This window comes from Suricata suricatta, chromosome 10 (genome assembly GCF_006229205.1).
Source record: "Suricata suricatta isolate VVHF042 chromosome 10, meerkat_22Aug2017_6uvM2_HiC, whole genome shotgun sequence".
Lineage (NCBI taxonomy): Eukaryota > Metazoa > Chordata > Mammalia > Carnivora > Herpestidae > Suricata > Suricata suricatta.
Genome location: NC_043709.1, coordinates 87,768,532 through 87,785,870, shown reverse-complemented (window position 1 = coordinate 87,785,870; position 17,339 = coordinate 87,768,532).

The window sequence follows — 17,339 nt, the reverse complement described above, 5'->3', positions numbered from 1 at the left end:
CATTCTTGTATTCTTTTATGACCTTAATGAACTACAGATGGGGTGGTGGTTATTGTAAAATGCCCTATTTTGCTAGCACATAAATTGAGAGAAATGTTTAATTTCTCAGGCTCTACTTACTACTCTAAAATGGGTATTTAATAAATGCCTAAAGAAGATCTAACTCACAAAGCTCAGTCTTTGGGAGTTAGAAATAGCTTACAATTGTTTATTCCAAGTTAAGTGTGAGCCTGATAAGACTATTTTAAAATACTAAATCTTTTGTCTTTGAAGTAAAATACAAAAACTTGTGGGTCAATATCAGTTTTACAAATAAGTTATTAATTTGGTTACATTTTCTCTGTGTTCCTGAGGTATCATCATAAAACATGTTTCATTTTTCATACTTTAAATAATATCAAGTTCAGGTTTCCTGAGTGGCTCAGTCGGTTAAGCGTCTGATTTTGGCTCAGGTCATGATCACACTGTTCATGAGTTTGAGCCTTGTATCAGGTTCTGTGCTGACAGCTCAGAACCTGGAGACTGCTTCAGATTCTGTGTCTCCTTCTCTATCTGCCTCTCTCCCACTCACATTCTCTCTCTCTCTCTCTCTCTCAAAAATAGATAAACATTAAAAAACTTTTTGTTAAATACCAAGTTCAATAACTGCAATGTTTGTGCATTTATCCCATATACTAAGAATTTTAACAACTTATGGTTACTTACAAACATCTTTTGAGAAGACACATTAAATTATTTTCAGGATCAAGTAGGGACTCCTCAACTACATTTACCCTTTTAGCCAAACCTTTTAGCTTGCAGTTTTGAGCCCTTATTGATCCAAAATTAAGAGAGACATATGTTTAAAAGTATGCATTTTATAGGCATAAATTAGAAAAATGTGTAAAAATATGTGGTACATATTTTTTCCCTTCTTGGAAGCTGAGTACGTTATATGTATATGACCAAAAAATGAATTTAAAGCAGTAGTTACTAAACTGGGACTATAGAAGCTCTGAAATTAAATGAGAAAATACGAGCATGTGCATATGTGTTGGTTAGGGGAAGAAAAAAGATAAGAAAACACATATATATATTTAGTAGTTTCTACATGTCAGGCCCTGTTCAAGACATTGAGAACATAGTATGAAGAAGATAGAGGTCCTGACCTCAAGTATCTTATATTCTCATTAAGAAATATAGCCAGTAAAACATAATAAAAAATTTCAGAAACATATCCCAAATTCAGGATCTGCGATTTCTACAATTTATACTGATGTTTTTGGATTTCTACAATTTTAAATTCAAAATAATTAGACCTCAAAATCAGAGATGGACAAAAACAAAGGATACAGACCACTATAAATGAAGACAGAAGAGCTAGAAACAGTTTTAGGACACCTAAGAATCACCTTGTAGAATTCTTAGATATACCTTGGAAAAAAACATGTATAAGATGTTACAATTGCCTTAATATGATCATGATCCAAAAAAGGATCAAGAAAGAAGTAACTGTCAGAAATAGCCATGAAGAATGAATGAAGAATTAACCATATGGGAATTAAAATTAAAGACTTAATTAAAAATTTTAGGGGCACCTGGGTGGTTCAGGTGGTTGGGCATCTAACTTAAGTTCAGGTCATGATCTCGCAGTCTGTGGGTTCAAGCCCCATGTCGGGCTCTGTGCTGACAGCTCAGAGGGAGTCTGTGTCTCCCTCTCTCTCTGCCCCTCCCCCCTCTCAAAAATAAATGTTAAAAAATCTTAATAAAAATATAAAAATAAATTTTTAAATAAAATTAACTAATTAAAGAATTAAAGGAGAATCAACATTTGGAACAAAATATAAATTGGGTTAAATGGAGTCTCAATGAATGAGTGGGACATCAGAACAGACAGTTAGTAAATTTGAAGACATACAGAGTACAGCACAGAGAGAAAATAAGGACTGAACAAAAGAACAGAGAAAATGAGAGATTCTAGCACACATTCAGTTGAGTCCCTGAGGAGAGAACATTTAAAAATGCAGTAGGGATAGATTTGAAGAGACAACCACTGAAACATTTTTTGATAAAGGACATGTATATATAGAAATAGGAAGTTCCACATATGCCAAGTGAGATAAATAAATGAAATCCACATTTGGGCATTTTCTTATGAGGCTACAGAATGCCAAGGACAAGAAAAGAAACTTTGAATTAGATGGAGAGAAAAGACAGATCATTTACCATGAATGGTAACTATACTGATAGCCAACCTCTGAGGGGCAACAGTGAAAGCCAAAAGACGGAGTTTCACTGTCTTCAGAGTCCTGAGAGAACATAACTGTCAATCTAGAATTATAAATCCAGCAAAACTATCATTTCAAAATGAGGGTGAAATAAAGATACTTTCAGATTAAATAAACACTTAGGGAGTTTGCCACCAACAGACCTCTACTAATGGAGCATTTAAAGTATGTATTTCAGGGGTACCTGGGTGGCTCAGTTGGTTAAGCATCTGCCTTTGGCTCAGGCATGATCTCACAGGTCATTAGTTTGAGCCCCATATCAGGCTCTGTGCTGACAGCTCAGAGCCTGGAGCCTGCTTTGGATTCTGTGTCTGTCTATCTCTGCCCCTCCCCTGCTCACACACTGCCTCTCTCCTCTTTCTCCCTCTCTCTTTCTCTCTCTCCTCCACCCTGCCCCGCTCCCCCCACTCACTTGTGTGCTCTCTCTTTTTATATATAAAATTTTTAAAAAGCCAAAGATTAAAAAAAATTGTAAGGAACAAAGGTCCTCCTTTGCAATAAAGACTGTGCAACCTGAAACCTTGGGAAAACGAGTATCAGAACTTCTCTTTTAAGCCCTTACACTTGTAGTTTAATACATAGTGACAGTCTGACCAAAGGGTACTCTGATGTGTATCTCAATTTGATAATGCAAACATACCTAGAGCTGTCTACATATCAAGAATATATTTTAGCAAAAGCTTATTTTCTTATAATAATAAATACACTGGGATAATCATTTTTTAAAAAAAATATAGACTAAAAAAAATTCTTAATGCTGAAAAAAAGAATTTCCCTTAAAGACAGAACCATAAAATAAGGTGAGAGAGTCTTGTTTTCATTCCTGTATCCCTAATTGTTCTCTCTTTTCCACATTGGGAATTCATATTTGACTTATCGTCTCCCAAAAAATTGTATTTCAGAGGTACAAAGTTAATATATCCATGTTTCATTGTTTTATACAGAAAAGCATTCTGACTCAAGTACAGTATCTGCATCCAGAACAAGTTCGACAGCCATTCAAGTTTGAGAGCCATTGTAAATCGAATCTCAACAATAAGTGTGGACAAGAGTCTCCTACAGCCTTCAGGAATCAGCAAAAGACAAATCCTTCCCTTTGATTAGAGGAGAGTTTCCAGTCAATTAGCATGTCAAGAGAGATATTTGGAGGCCAATGGCACTTTGAACCCCATGTGAAATTGCCAGCTACTTCCACCAACAGATGTAGCCGTGTGGAAGGAAAGGAGTTGTAGAGGTAGGTATTTCCAAGCTGTGATCATCTGAGTAAGTTGCTTAGTATCTATCATGCTTCAGTTTCCTGTTACAACAAGGAATAAAGCACTCACTGTTTTTCAGACATTTTAAGGATTACAAGGATTATATTAAGTGATGTAATAACTGAGAACCCACAGAATGAGCCGTGTGCTGTCACATGGCAAGCACTCAAAGGCCGAGGCCAGAATTCTAATACAGGATCACAGAGTCCATCAACTTCATTTCAACAGCAGTCAGCAGGTCAAGGTGTGAGTTAGGCTCTGGTTGTACACACAATTAAAGTCTCCATTTCTGTATTTCTCTGAAATCTCAGGTTATCCCAGAGCATCATGCTTATAAAATTAGTTTAAGGATGATGGAGGAGATATGGCTCACTCACAGAGCCGCTTGGACAAAGCTAAATGCAATTGAAAGGCAAACACTTTTTAGCTGACTTGAATCTTTCAAGGCTCACTGTTGGAAAAATAAACCCACAAGGTATTCTTCCTCTTCTGCCATTAAAATGTGCTTCCTCTGAAAGGAAAGTCTCCCATTGTTTGGCTCACAGAAAATGTCACAGTTCTTTACTTAATCTTACTATACACAGTTCTTGGCTTTCTTAAACAGCCAACTCTGTGTGTATTGTAGCTGGCAAGGCAGCCATGGAATATTTCTACGAAATCGCCTGGGAAATGTATCAGTGGCTTTTGCTGCACAACAGTAAAACTTGCTGCCACACATGAGGAGGGAACATTGGCCAATTAGGGTCCTAAAATGAATTGCCCACCACTTCTTCTCCATTTCTTAAGCAAACTTCTTTTCCAGATTATTTTCACTAATGTGACCATTCGAGGCCACCTCAAGCTGTGCTTGTCCAGACCACATATGTTGGAAAAAGTGCAATTGAACTTCACAAATAAGAAAAGAAGAAAAGAGAGAGAGAGATCAACTATTCATCTGGGTCCACCTAGTAAGGAAACAAGCTATTTTTGCTTCTAAAAGCTTTAAAAATAAATAAAACCTCTCTCCGGGAAAGAAGCTGCCTTGTTGCTTTGTAAGCAGCCTGGCTGGCACAGGTAAAAACAGCTGACGGTGAGGCTCATGCCAGAGGGAGTCTGAGGGATGGAAAGGAGCTCAAGAATTTGCTCAGGACTCTCTTCAAACCGTCCTTCATCCTCTGCAGCTCTCCAGCCAAAGCCAAGGAAAGGTTTTGCAATCACCATAGTGATTCAGGCAAAAACAAGCATTGCTATTTATGCATGGTTTCTGCTAGGCAGGCCTGAAATAATATAGTCAAAAGTAGGCCAAACTCCATAAAAATATCGAAAATTTAAAACCGGCTACCGGGCAGCGCCGGTGTCTAAAACTGCCCATTTGTGTGTTCTTCAAGATAACATGACAAATTTGCAGTGTTTCACCTGGTATCAGAAAAAGACAAATTAAGGATGATCTCCTGAAACAAGTTATGCTCTGACCAGGACAGATTCCCCCAGCCACAGGAGTTACCTGGGCTGGTGGGGTGGAGGGCAAGAGAATCAGGAGCAGAGCCTGCATTCAGTGAGAGAAAGCCTCCGGCCCCAGGAAGTACTGGTACTGGTGTCAAGCCAACAAGATTCACCCTGAGACCCCCTTCCTTCTTAGTCCCAATCAGGTACCCATGTGTGCTCCCCATATGTGTTTCTGCCACCACATGCCACAAAGGAACTAAGGCAGTTTAGGAAAACACATTTCTTAAGCTGATTTTTTTAAATGTAGGGGCACCTGGGTGGCTCCATCAGTTAAGCATCCAACTCTCAATCTCAGCTCAGGTCTTAATCTCAGGGTCTGAGTTCAAGCGCCACATTGGGCTCCATGCTGTGTGTGGAGCCTACTTAAAATACAATAATAAAAAATAAAGGGGCACTTGGGTGGCTCAGTTGGTTAACTGTCTGACTTCGGCTCAGGTTATGATCTTGTGTTTGTGGGTTCGAGCCCCACAATGGGCTCTGTGCTGACAGCTCAGAGCCTGAAGCCTCCTCAGATTCTATGTCTCCCCCTCTCTCTGCTCCTCCCATGCTTATGCTCTGTCTTTCTCTGTCTCTCAATAATAAACAAAAACATTAAAAAAATTATTTTAAATAATGAAAAATAAAATTGAAAAAATTAAATACATGATTATAGTTTTATCCGAACAGATACCCAAGAAGATTGTTAGTGCATAAATTAACTCTTTTTGAAATTTTATTCACATTTTTATCCATATTTTTTAAAATAGAACACATATAACCTATGATTTCACAAATACGAATTCTTTAGAAGGCTAAATTTATTTTGAATTTCCAAATGAGTTTGTTCAGAGAAATAATAAGTAAATAGCAGAAGTGTCAAATGTAAATGTCAAAAACGTGAAATTGGTATATATGTGGCAAATTTGGGAAATACATAATTAAGAAGCTCATAATGAGATCTGTATGTTTCTGGTCAAGGGCTCTGGCCCAGGGAAGAGGCTCCCATGAGGTTTTCCATGAACCACTTCTATGGGTAGACAGAGCTTGTTTCCTCAGCTGCGTCTCACTGCCTGGTAATCCACAGGAGGCCGCTGCTCAACCCTGAATGGAGGAGGATGTGCCTTCTCCACCGTGATGAATACCACAGCACTCATTTCTCCCTGAAGGAAATACACACTGGCCTTAAGGATTTAAATGACTCTTTACCAGAGGGGCTCCCACAAAAGTTCCAGAGCTGCACAGAATGGCTTCTGGGTGAGAGATGGGGGAGAAGCGGAGAAGGGAAGAGCCCTGGGTCAGAAGTTATGCCTTGGGTTGCCTGGGTGGTTCAGTCTGTTGAACACTGGACTCTCAAATTTAGCTCAGGTCATGATCTCCCTGTCCATGAGATCATGCCCTATGTCAGGTTCATTGCTGACAGCACAGAGCCTGCTGGGGATTGTCTCCCTCTCTCTTTGCTTCTCTTCCTCTTGCTCTCTCTCTCTCTCTCTCTCTCTCTCTCTCTCTCTCTTTCTCCCTCTCTCTCAAAAATAAATAAATAACCTTAAAAAAAAGATAGAAATTATGACCTTGGCCCAATTTTGTTTTCTCACTCTAAATGAGGAACCAGGAGTTCCAAGGTCCCTTCCTCTTATCTTCCCTTCCTGTCAATCCTTCCCCCACCCCGTGTTCCACATATACTCTCCCACCCTATCCCCACACCATGCTTTCTCACATAATTCTGACAATGAAGAAAGCCTAGCCCAAGTTACTTCCTCCTACCCCTGTGTGTGTATGCATGTGGATGTGTGTACGTGTCTATTTAGGAGGTTGTATAAGGGTGAAGCGGTTCTCAGGTGGAAAGCAAATCACACTCTCCATCTAATAAAATTGTGTTATAAATTTTACACTGGGATTCCTTTCAATCAAAGCAAAAAGAGGGGGTTAAAATCACCATGTTTCCTCAGGAAAAGGTTCTTGTAGGTCTTCAATATAGGCTGACCTTCACATAGAGGATATTAGTAGCATTTCCTACAAAGAGTGCCAAATGGTTTTCCTTTGGTTGTTGCTTACGAAATTCATCTGGATAAACTGCACAGTGTTTATACACCTTACTACAATTATGTATTTACATTTTGTCCACTCCTTCTGTCCTATACTTCCCTGAGGATTGGTCATATGTCTCATACATTTCTCTATCTTTAATACCAAGAACAATATCAGGCTTCAAAAGTGTTTGCTATGTGAATGACCACATAATCACAAGAATAGGACTGTTTGAAGATGAAGGAATGGAAATGCCATGTTGAAATGGGAAACACAGATAGTTTTCATTTTCAAATCAACAGTTATTTTTACCTAGAAATCCAGTGTGGAGCAGTAAACAGCAGACAGGGTGCTTTACCTAAGAGGCTAAAATGAACTGTCCATGTCCATCAAACTTATTAGGTGTTTGCTCAGCTTTCTCCTGCATTTCCCTGTACAAGCTCAGCTTCCACAGTGTCCATGTGACTATATTTATCCCTCCACTTCATTTGGGATACAATATGGACACAGGAGCCTATAGGGAAAAAAGGAATGAAACCATGAGGCAGAGTGATCTAGATTACTTTTTACCTCGATTATTTTTTCAGGTCCCTCTGGTTTGCACTAGATCTAGGCCATATGATTTGAGTGATAAACAGACCAAAGAATGGCAGGACTAGAGTATCTAAAAAAAAAAAGTCTCTGGAGAAGTGGAACTTGAAATATGGTCTGCTTAGTGACATATATTAAAGAAAGGAAGACAGGAAGTTTGGCATAAATGGAGATACTGTTATATAAGGCTTTTGTGGACAAAAATATAATAGGTGGTAGAAGCTCCTTCCTTCCCTTCCCCCAGGATACATACACAGTGGCAGGTTTCTATGTAGATGGTTTGTATTAGTTTGCTAGAATTGCTATAACAAAATGCTTTCAACTGAAGGGCTTAAACAGCAGAAAATTATTTTTTCACAGTTCTGGATGCTGGATGTTCAAGATCAAGGTGCTGGCTGGGTGAGGTTGCTTTCATCTGAGGCCTTTCTCCTTGACTTGCAGAGAGCCACTTTCTCATCATGGCTCACGTGATCTTTCCTTAGGGTGTTCACACTCTTTGTATCTCTGTGTGTCCAAATTACCTCTTTTGATAAAAGACACCAATCAGATTGGATTAGGGGTGGATCCTAACAATCTAACTTAATAAAGGCCCTATCTCCAAATACAGTCACATTCTAAGTTACACACACACCCTCGTCCCCCGCCCCGTCCCAGGCTAGGAATTTAGCATGTAAATTGGGGTTGGAGGAGGAGATTCAGTTCAGCCTATAACATGAAAGCATACTATATTCTTTGAATTTAATAGCCATAGTATCATCCTAATCAGGGAATTGACTCAACTACTTTTTTTTTAATGTTTATTTATTTTTTAGAGAAAGAGACAGAGCAGGAGCAGGAGAGGGGCAGAGAGAGAGGGAGACAGAATCAGAATCAGGCTCAAGGCTCTGAGTTGTCAGCAGAGAGCCCAAAGTGGGGCTCAAACTCACAAGCAGTGAGATCATGACCTTAAGTTGGATGCTTAACCAACTGAGCCACCTAGGAGCCCCAGGAATTGACTTAACTTCTTAATGCTTGGGTATTTCAGGATTATATTGAGGGAAAGGGGGGAACTAAGCAGAACAATAACCATATTAAGGATCATTCATTCCCCCAAGGAAACCAGAAAAGTTTTCCGATTGAAGATCGAGTTTAAATTGTTTTGAAAAAAAAAGTAGTTCAAGTTCAAACTAGACCTGGGGTAACAAACTCAAATGATTTCCAGTCCAAACAGATAACATCAATGGGCTCCAGCCTGATGTGAAAGAAAGGGCAAATGGAGGAGAAAGGCAGTAGTGAACTGGAGAGGGGATGTTGTGAAGGCAATCAAACTCCATTTTTTTTTCAAATGCATCAGCTAGTTTGTGAGCTTTGAACTTGACGATGAAGAACCTCTTTGCTACATACTTCAGACATTTGCTGAACAGATGTCCTTGCCATGTGCCCCATGACATTTCCTCCTTTTCCTCTTTGCTTTTTTGCCAACCGTGTCCAGACAGTTTTTGGATTGGTAGCAGTGCAGGGCTTCAAGCTGCTGACCTAAAGCTGGAGTGTTTACAGCAACCAACTGTTCTGTTCCCAGTCAGAGTCAGCTGTGAAGGCAGCTCCTTCCTCTCCTGTGTGTTCTTGCGTCAGTTCCATTCTCTTTGGGCTTGGTTATCATATGTACGGCAGCATTCTTAAGGCCTGGATGAAACTCCAGGACCAGAAAAGTAGACCATCTGCAAACCTGCAGGGGCTATGAAGCCTCGAGTCAGAAACAGATGAGCAACAGGAATCAAAGATCCATGAATGGCAGGAAGGAGTAGAAGTTGGCTTATTTGGAATCTGAGCCAATGGTTCCTAACAGAGGGTACCATGTAGATGAGACATTTTAGATTTAGGCACCCTTTTCAAAATGCACATGCCTACTACCCCCAACCACAACTGAATTTTCATCACAAGTTAGCAGCCAATAGCATGTTGGGGCCTAAAGGAATCAGATTAAAGAACAGCCTGAAGCAGTTTGTTTATTTACCCATAGCTAACTTTGTAATCCTCTTAGCTTGATAGGAGATAAAAATTTATTCTCCTTTCCTTAGTTCCTTTCTAAAATGACTGCTCAGTTAGTATAACTCCTGGAAAGAGTCACCTTATTGGTGAATTTGGGAATAATAAACTGGGAATGCTTAGCCCAGCTCAGCCTCCTTTTCCTTTTTAGGGAGCAGCTTGCCCAGAGACAGCATAAATTCCTCTTAAGACCAGCTCCGCCCAGTAGTGGAGGCGGAAGTGTATGTCTGCCTTCGTCCAACATTGCATGTGTCTGTTTGCATCAGCCTGCCTAATTCTGGAGTTTAATACCAATAGGTCATTTTGCTAACAGAACTAAGGCCACAGTCTCTAAGCCACTGCCAATAGTGAAGGTAATGTTTTGTCCTCCATCTGTCATTCTTTTCTTTTATTTATCATTTTGTTCAGAGCCTGAGGATACAAAACTCCCCTACAGTGAGATCAAATCTGGAGTCTCTTTTATGTTAATAATGACAAAATACAAGATTGCTCTGTGGTGAACCAGAATGTGAGGAGTAGACTTAGTGTGGTTCCATAACAGATCATGTCCCTTACACTAATATAAGTAAATACAAAGGCATATATACAAACACATGCACATGCTTATACACATAGCACCCCCCATATCAAAATAGAGCCTATAGCGTTTCAAGGCACAAACTAGTGGTTCTGTATACTACAGTCTTCATAATACAATCACTGAATTCTATAATATCTGTTGGCATATCAAATATCTTTGAAATTCAAATTACAAAATATAAACTCATATAAGACTTCATCCTCAAAGACCGAACCATGAATCAGAATTAATTTTTTTTTCCTATAGCCTAATAGAACTATTCCAAATTTTATCAAAGCCCACCAACATCTTCTTAAGTTAGTATGGAATAAAAAAATGTAAAATTTCTAAGAAATCTAGTTGAAACTGTAACCTTCTCAGTTTGGTCAACAGACATTTATTACTGTTTACTAATTGACAGAGTAATTGAGAAATTTACTTTTGTCTTATTTCCATTAAAAAATGGAAAATAAAAAAGATAACCCTCCAATTGGAGGTATTCAAAGGAGCTGTCATCAGTAGGAATGGGGCAATTCTAAAGACAACTCCACACTGGCCTTTGTTTTGGATGGCCAAGTTCCTCAAAAGAATGAGGCTGAATTCCCTAAGAAGACAACAATTTGGAGATTACAGATTTCTAAGCTTAAAGGATAAGCAAAAGTTTGAGGTTCTCTGAAATAGAGGGAGCAGTACTCCTGCAAAGCACTGCCCCAAAGTTAAACAGCAATTCACTTGGAAAGAGTGCATAGATGCCTAAAGATCGCCACTATGAAGTACGAAAGTTCCCATGGTGAAGCTCTGCACCAACAGTTGCCTGTCTCTGAAAAAAACTGAAATCCAGGCTGAGAGCACCCACAGGGCTGACCACATGGATATCTATTTTTCTAGACCTAAGTAAATCTCTAGGTACCAAATAAGGGAATGAGGAGTCTAAATTATTATTGGTATCACCTTTCTTGACAACCTTGATGAATGTTAACAAAATAAATATTACATTAATTTATTATATTAAATTGCATATGTACTTGTAAAATTATGCAGCGTACCCACATTCCACTGTCTGTATGCTGGATTGCGCTTTGTCAACATGGCATTATCACTCTTGTCCAAAGCAGCAAATAACATCTTCCAAAACACTCTACTGTAATGGCCTAGTTTAAAACTGGCCACGAGAGGGACTTGTGTAAAATTTGGATAGCAGAGTGAAGCAGAAGCCATTCCTTTGAGAAGACTGTGAGAATAAGACACTGTGACAGACAGGACAAATGTGCCTAAAGGGCTCCAGCTTTTAGCTCATTTTCCCAACTTCTGGCTGCACCATCCAGGAGTAACTCAAGACAACCACCAAATATTCCCTTGCCTTCCCCACAGATGGGGCAGCTTCCACAGACCTCTCCACATGCTCCCCCTTCGCATTGCACTTCAGTATGATTCTTTTTTACAACTCTGCATAAAACCAACACTTGGGGTATCTTCCCCCAAGTTTTGGCCTGCACACCAACACTAACCTTTCATGCAACTGTGTTAGTGATGGATCCTCTAATTCCTCCCTTCCAGATCTCCACTGGCTTGGCTCCTCCTGCATGTATATAAGCTCTAATTTCTATAGCAAACCCCATTAAACTTTACTGCTTGTTTTCTTAAGGGAATCCTGATGGTTCAAGTTTTGGTACTAAATGTGGCTTCAGAAGAACAGGAATTTCTTCTTTGTTCTAATTAGATATAAAGGTTGTAATGACCCTATTGCTAATAGTAAATGAGATAGTCTGTGACATCCAGGGTCAAGAGTCACTTACATAATCAACGGAGGACACCTGCTATTGAGTGCCTATAAAAAGTCAAGACTATCGGTGACTGAGTTACTGCATTGATCAAACATTCTAGAGGAAATAAAGAAAATTAAGACAATGGAGCTCTTTGTCTGCTAATGGTGTTTGGAGAAAGAGTATGATCATCTTCAAACTTAAAATTCCCCAATTATGATACAAGTAAGGAACCAGAAAGCACTTACGATTTCCCTGAAAGAAATCCTCATCTCCTGTACACACAGAGCCAATATTTCTGAAAACCAAACCCAGAATCAGATATGTAGGTGTTTAAATTACAGTGCAAATTAAATTCATAGATTTACGAGGTTATGTTAAAGTTAAGATATTGATCGGAAAAAATAATGGAATCCTGAAAGATTGAGAAGATTGAAAAAAGCTGAGAACTTTGAAAACCCAAATTCTGAAGAATTTTCCATTCTAAAAGAGGCAGTTCTTCATCTCCTGAGATTATTCTTCTCTCACGTGAAAAGCCTGTAATGACCTTTCCTGAGGTAGTGACACTGCAGGGGAATGATGATCCGCCTCAAGGCCCATCCCCTCTTCTCACTGCTTCTACACAGATAACCAGCCTCAAGTCCCAGCAGGAGTCAGGGGGCCAGGTACAAAGAATGACCCAGAAAGAGGTCCCACACACGCCAAAATAATTACGAGATTCTGTCATTTTTTACACTAATGGAAACATGATGAATAAAAATATATGTGGAAATAGGTTTTATTGTAATGACAGCAAAGCTAAGCAATCAGAAAGTTTTTACCTGCAGAGTACTTTGATGTTGGCTAATTGATCATGCCATCACTAGGACTGAAATAAATGGGAAAACTATACAAGTTTAATTTGACTTGTGTTCTGGTAAGCAGTTATCTGACTTAAATCACCTCCATAGAGTTGTGGCTCCTCAACCACTTTCCAGACTTTAGCTTGTACCCAGACTTAGAGCCTCATGAATGAAGAAAAGGCCAGGTCCTCTTTACAAAGATCTTTGCTACCCTTTAAGAAAGTGATACTGTTCATCTTCCTTGTACACTTTTCTAAAGGAACTGGCAGCCATTCACCCATTTACCAGAGTAACTGTGCATTGGGTAAGGAAATTGCCCAAATTTTTCAGAGATTTCTGTTCAATAACTGTACCAATATAAGCTCCTAGTGATTCAGTCAGAGTACAGAATTATAGAAGTCAGGTGATAGTTGAATTTTGGCTTGAATCTCTCCCGGAGTGAATTCAGTGATTCCCCATGACTATTTCCTTAGTTCCAGAATGTAACTGACAGAATAACTGTTATGTATGGATTTGAATCCCCCTCCCCTAAATTCGTACATTGAATCCCTAACCTCCAGTACCTTGGAATGTGACTGTATTTGGAGATAGGGCTTATAAGAAGGTGATTAAATTAAAATGAGGCTGTGAAAGCAATCTGATATGACTGGTGTCCTTATAAGAAGAGAAAATTAGGACACACAGAGGTGTGAGGGATGATGAGCACACAGAGGAAAGGCCGTGTGAAGGACACAACACGAAGGTGGCCATCTGCAAGTGAAGAAGAGAGCCTTCAAAGCAACCCAAACCACACTTTGATCAGGTATCCAGCCTCCAGAACTGTAAGAAAAATAAATTCTTGTTTAAGCCACACAGTTTGTGGTTATATTACAGCAGCCCTAACAAACTAATACAATAACCATATTGGTTCCGTGAGGGATATTAAAGAAAAGAGCAAGTGAAAACTTCTATAAATACTTCTACCTAGGGCACCTGGTGGCTCAGCTGGTTAAGTGTCAACTTTGGCTCAGGTCATGGTCTCAAGTTTCGTGAGTTCCAGCCCCACCTCAAGCTCTGTGCTGACAGCCCAGAGCTTGGAGCCTGCTTCAGATTCTGTGTCTCTCTCTCTTTCTGCCTCCCCTACTTGTGCTGTCTCTCTCTCAAAAATAAATAAACATTAAAAAGAAAAAAAAGCCTCTACCCACAAAAAAGGTAAACGGCATACCTGGAAGAATCACAGAAATTAGTGCCACCACCAAGGACTTGAAAGATGAAGGGATGATTATTCCTACTGAATCCCTATTTAACTCACCTATGTGGACTGTGCAGAAAATAGATGGCTCTTGGGGAATAACAATGGATTATTACCAACTTAATCAGTCATCACCTCCAATTTCTTTTTTTTAATGTTTACTATTTTTGAGAGAGAGAGAGAGAGAGAGAGAGAATCCACAGCAGTCTCCAGGCTCTGAGCTGTCAGCACAAAGCCCAATGCAGAGCTTGAACTCACAAACTGTGAGATCATGACCTGAGCCAAAGTTGGATGCTTAACAGACTGAACCACCCAGGCGCCCCCCATTACCTCCAATTTCAACTGCTATTCTAGATATGATATTTTTTGTTTGGTTCTGGACTGAAGCAAATAAACACAGTCTGGATTCCAGATATTAGAGCTATTGATCTGGAAAGCATTTTTTCTTTACATGCACAGATTATCATAAAGAGTTTCCCTTCAGCTTGAAAGATCAGTAAGTAATACACCATTGTTCTTGTAGCAGCAATTCTCCAACTCTCAGTCATAATCTAGTCCACAGGAAGCTTGATCATCTTGCCTTATATAGAATATCATACTGATGTACTATGTTGATAATATCATGATGATTGCATCTAAGAATAGAAACCTTGGAAGTTTTGGTAAAATTCATGCCAGAGGTAGGACAGTTACAAAAACTCACATGTCTGAAATTTCTAAAAGTGCCATGATCTGGTCTTAGGCTTGTTGAGATATTCCCTCCAAGACAGATATGTTGCTGATCTTTTTCCTCTTGCCACAAAAAACAAGGAGCAAGAATAAATGGGTCTCTTCCGGTTTTGGAGTCAACATAAATACTCTATTTGGGGAGACAGCTCTGACCCATTTACTAAGTAATCTATAGAGCCAGTGGTTTTAAGGAAGAGGCAGAAGAAGAGGAAGCTCTATGCCAGACCCAGCAAGCTGCTGGATCATGCAAGCTGCTTTACTGTTTGGGCCATATCATCCAGTGGACCCAATAGAGCTTAAAGGAATACTACATGAAGCCTGTGGCTGGCCATTACAGGTGAATCACAGTAGAGGACTTTAATATTCTGGAGAAAAGCTGTCAACTCCCACACATTAACTCTCCCTTTGAGAAATAGCCTCCTGCTTACTTATGGATGGTAATAGAAACCGAGTCCTTAAACACTGACAATCAATTTACTATTCAAACTGAGTTACCCAGTGTGCACTGGGTATTGTCAAAACCTCAAAGCTTGTGGAAATAGGTGACCATTTAACTGATAAATGAAAACCTTGGAACAGTTTTACAGATGGTTTTGTATAATATACTAATACAGCCTAAAAGTGGCCAATTGGAGCTCTCCAGCCCCACTTAGGGGTGGCTAGGAAGGGTAGCAGTGAGGGGTAACCTTCCCAGCAGGCAGACCTTTAGAGCAGAAAACTGGATATTCATTTTATCCAGAAGAGAAGATTGCCAGCGGTACAGATCTACACTCATTCACAAGCAGTGGCTAATCATTTCTCTAGTTAATGGAGGACTTAAAAGGAACACAATTGTTGACACTGATGACAACAAAGTCAGGGGAAGAGTTGTTTGGATAGACCTCTCAGAAGGTAGGTAGTGTGAGGATATTTGTGCCTCATGTAATTGCACACTGAAAAGTCATCTCAGCAGAAAAAGCTCTTAATCAAGTGGAAAACATGACCCAACTGTGGAGGTCAGTCACTCTTTCTCCAGTTACCTCTATCATTATCCTATGGGTTCTTGCACAAAATGGCAGTAGCAACAGGGATGGAGATTGGCAAGGGTTCAGAACTTGGGCTTACACTCAGCAAGGTCAATCTATTTGTAGTCACAGCTGAGATCATAATCTGCCAATAGCAGGGACCAACATTGAGCCCACAAGATGGCAACTAAGGGGAACTTAAGATACACTGGTTAATTGGATAATAACCATCAGGGAAGAGACAACAGTTTGTTTCATTTCTTCTATTTGGATTTGCCCTCGATACTCCTGGCAAGACAACTGTTTATGGACTTGTAGAATGTTTTATTCACCCCCATGGTATTCCAAACAGCATTACTTCTGATCAAAGGACTTATTTTACAGTGAGTGAAATGTGGCTTTAGGCTCATAATCAAGGAATTCACTAGTCTCACCATGTTCTCTATCACTCTGAAACTGTTGGCTTAATAAAATAGTAGAATGGCCTGAGGACTCAGTTTTCATGCCAGTTATGAGATGATACATTTTGAAGCCAGAATATTGTATTGCTTTCAAGAGCCAATATATTATCTGATTCAATGACCAAAATACGATACTCTTTCTATGATAGCCAGGATTCATGGACTGGGAGTCAAGAAGCACAAATGTGAGCATTTCTTCTCACCATTATACCTAATGAACCATTAGCAAAATTTCTACTCTTTCCTCTACAATTTTGGTGTCTATTGGTTTGGAAGTCTTAGTTCCAAGGGAAGACTGCTTCCACCAGGGGACACAATAATAGTTCCTTTGAACTGAAGACTGAGATTGCTACCTGGACACTCTGGGCTCTTATCCCACTAAAATAACAAAGAAAAGAAGGAGTTATGGCATTGACTGTGATTGATTCTGATTATGATAGGGAAATTGGATTTCTACTTATACCATATGGGCAGGGAGGAATATGCCTGGAATCTACAAAGCTCTCAGTGGTGCCATTTAGCATCTCACATTCTATGGTGAAAGTTCATGGACCAGTACAACAACCCAATACAGGCAAGACTATTAATATCAGAAACCCTTTGGGTTAACACAGTGGATCACCAGGAACCTTGACTAGCTCAAGTATTTGCTAAGGATAAAGAGGATAGGGAATGAGGAGGAGAAGAGGGAACTTTTAAATACCAGCTTTGTCCATGTTATCACTTACAGACACTAGAAATGGAACGCAACAATATTTCTTCCTTGCTTTGATATGAATACATTCAAATAGATACGAATTGACTTACTTAAAGTATTTATAATGATTTGCCCCATATATCATGATTTAATTACAAATTATCAAATGGAAAATGTGGTGCAGCTAGAAGAATAAAAGAAGAATAAAATGGCACATGAGACTTTGGTTTTATTTTTTTGAGGCTAAGATTAACATGTTTTTCTTTGTACAAGGAATAGTTTCATCATGCTATACAGAAGCATGATTTTTCTATCATCTTTACTGGAAGTTAACTTTGATTTTAAAAAGGGATATGGAATGAAAAATTGAAAAATAAGGAGGTTATGCTAAGCTTCACTTTGTCTAATTAGTATGTTTACTCTCC